Source organism: Triticum dicoccoides, chromosome 5A, assembly GCF_002162155.2.
Source record: "Triticum dicoccoides isolate Atlit2015 ecotype Zavitan chromosome 5A, WEW_v2.0, whole genome shotgun sequence".
Classification (NCBI taxonomy): domain Eukaryota; kingdom Viridiplantae; phylum Streptophyta; class Magnoliopsida; order Poales; family Poaceae; genus Triticum; species Triticum dicoccoides.
This window is the reverse complement of record NC_041388.1, coordinates 694572160-694575450: the sequence shown is the minus strand read 5'-3', so window position 1 is coordinate 694575450 and position 3291 is coordinate 694572160.

Sequence of the window (3291 nt, the reverse complement as noted above, 5' to 3'; positions counted from 1 at the left end):
CCCGGCTGCCACTGCCGGGGTCCCCGGGCGACCTGCGACACCAGGGGAAGCGCCTGACCTTCGAGCTCGAGTCTCCGGTTCCTGAGGATCTGCTTGGGCCGGCCCCCGCAGCCACTGTGCCGCGCTTGGATGAAGGGCAGGGTGGGGGTGGGGGCTCGTCCGATGGGAGCTCTTCTTGTGAGGGGGATGATGATGATGATGTGATTCTGCCGGCTCCGTCTGCTGGGCGGCGTAGCCCGGTTTCTACTGTTGGTGGTTCTTCCAGTCCTGCTGGAACGGCCTCTCAGGTGGCGTCAGGGGGTGGGTTTGTGGCTGTGGCCGTCCCTTCCCCTGTTGCGACCCAGGTGGCTGACCCAGAGGTCGTGGAGGAGGACGTGGTGAGTGTGGGGATGGAGGTGCGCCCCTCGTCGTCGCCGCGCTCGCCAGGGGTGGTCTGTTACTCGCGTTCGCCGGGGTCCCCCTTCCCTTGCCTTGGGGGCCCCGGACCTGGAGCCGCCTCCGCCCTTGGACCTGGCCGCTGTGACCCCTACCGCGGCCGGCTCCAAGCTTCGGGGTGGGTCCTCTCCGCTGGTGGCTGCGCGTCAGAGTGCGAGGCTCAGCCAGTCCCGGGTCATCCTGGATGGCCGTGTCCCGACGATCTCGGAGAAGGCCGCCATGCGGGCTGTAGCTCGCGACCTGTCCTCAGGTACCCCATCCATTCCCTCTGTTCCTTCTAGTTCTGGTTCTCGGTTTTCTGTGCTTGGTTTTGCTCCGTTGTCTCACCTGGCAGAGGTGGCCACTGATAGTGGCATTGTGTTTCGTGGTGAGAAGGGGCCCATTCTTGAGCAGATTTCTGCTATTTGCGCCAAGGAGAGGCTCGATGGGGCGTTGGCTGAAGCCCGTGCTTGTGCTGCGCGTGGTGAACCCAGCACCCCGGCGCACACTAACCCTGGTCATAGAGAGACCAGGGCTGGTGAGGCGCCCCCTATGGAGACTGGGGCGGAGACGCCCCTTGCAGTTCCCCCCTCGGTGAGGGCTTTGCGAGGGCGCCCCCCCACACGTCTCAACCCCACTGAACACCGGATAGAGGTGTGTGGGTCTAGTTCCAGGTCCGCTTCCCTCGGGCCGGAGGCTTCCGCCGCCCCCCCTACGCGGGGGCGACGTGGACGCTCAGTGAAGGCATCCCCCCGACCCGCGATTGACGGGCGGGCTAGCTCGGCCCCGCTTGCGGGGCCTAGGGATTCCACTGAGGTTATTAAATGAAGCTCCTATGTTGGAACATTAGGGGCTTCGGCCTCTCTGGCCGGCGGCGGCAGCTCATCGAATATTTGCGACAGGAAGAGATTGACATTGTGGGACTTCAGGAGACGATTCGTTAGGACTTTAGTATGCATGAGCTCCAGGGGCTCTCCCGCCACCAGTTTGCCTGGCAGTGGCTGCTCGCTACAGGTCAATCTGGAGGCATCTTGCTCGGGGTCAGGGAGGATGCTTTCTCGGTCGACGATATGGACCGAGGGGAGTTCTTCCTGAGCATGTCTGTCACTGACCGACGAGTTCACTTCAGTTGGGAGGTGATTTTCGTTTATGGTCCTACGGACCATGCTCGCTCTGCCGTATTCCTCGCTGAGCTTAGAAATAAGGTAGAGAGGTGCACCACCCCGGTCGTGGTGGCCGGGGACTTCAACCTCATTAGATGGGCTTCTGATAAAAGCTCGCCTAATGTTGATCGGGTCCGCATGCGTCTATTTAACGACTGCATTGCGGACCTTGCGCTCCGTGAGATAGCCCGCGTAGGGGCTAGGTTCACGTGGACGAATAAGCAGGCGGACCCCATCCGGAGTGTGTTGGATCGGGTATTTGTGTCGGCTCAGTGGGAAGTGATGTTCCCATTATGCTCTCTCAAGGCGGTCACTTGGATTGGCTCCGACCATACCCCCCTGCTTTTCTCGTCGGGCGATGTGTCTCCCCCTAGGACCCGCCGTTTCCGCTTTGAGACTTTTTGGCTGGAGCAGCCGGGCTTCTTTGAGTTGGTGCGCGACCGCTGGCTAGAGGCGGTCGCGTCCCCGCCCCATGTGTTTTGTGCTGTGGATGTGTGGCATCACTGTGCTAAATTGTCTCGTCAGGCCATGAAGGGCTGGGGGGCGAACCTTGGTGCTGAGCTGCGATCCCGTAAGGGGACCCTGCTGGATCAGATTAAGTTTTTGGATGACCTTGCTGATAGGCAGGGCCTGTCTCCTGACGACTGGCTTAGGAGATACGGCCTCGAGGCCTCGCTCATGGACATCTACAAGAGCGAGGAGCTCTTCTGGCAGCGGCATGAGGGCTTGAACTGGCTCCTTAAGGGGATGCGAACACTGCCTATTTTCAGGCGATTGCTAATGGCCGCAGGTGAGAGTGTGCTATCCCTTTTCTTTGGGATGGGGATGTCCTTCTGGAAAGCCCAGAGGACATCTCCACCCATATTTACTCCTTTTATAAGGAGTTGTTCTTGGCTGAGCCGCGTGGAGGCGTCTCCCTCTGCGCTGACTTCTGGCCGCCTGCAGAGCAGGTCTCCGATGCGGAGAATGCGGAGCTTACTCTCCCTTTCTCTCCTGAGGAGGTGGGACGGGCGATTGCTTCTATGAAAGCCTGCTCGGCCCCGAGGCCGGATGGCCTTCCGGTAGTCTTCTTTCAGAAATTCTGGGAGATCTTGCGCCCGATCATTATGCCCATGTTCCACGAGTTTTATATTGGAACCTTGGACATGGCTAGGATTAACTTCGGTGTCATATCCCTGATCCCCAAAGTAGTTGGGGCGACGAATATCCGCCAATTCCAACCGATCACGGTGATCAACGTGTTGGAGCGAATCTTTGCAAAGGTTTGTGCCACTCGTTTATCACCGGTGGCGGAAAGGATTGCTCACCCCCTTCAGTCCGCCTTCCTGAAGGGCCGGCGGATCCATGATGGAATTCTTGCCCTTCACGAGATCGTTCACGAGGTGGCGTCGAAGGGGCTCAAGGGGGTTTTCCTCAAATTGGACTTCCAGAAGGCGTATGATCGTCTGGATTGGTCCTTTTTGAGGTTGGTGATGGAGCGACGAGGCTTCGACGTGAGGTGGTGTTCCTGGATCATGCAACTGGTTAGATCTGGGAACACTGCGATCAACATTAATGGTGAGGTGGGACCCTTTTTCCAGGCGTCCAGAGGAGTAAAGCAAGGGGACCCTGTTTCTCCCTTGCTTTTCAATCTCGCAGTTGATGCCCTTGCGAGCATCTTAGATAAGGCCAAGTTGGCCGGCCACCTTAAGGGTGTTGTTAGCCACCTCATCCC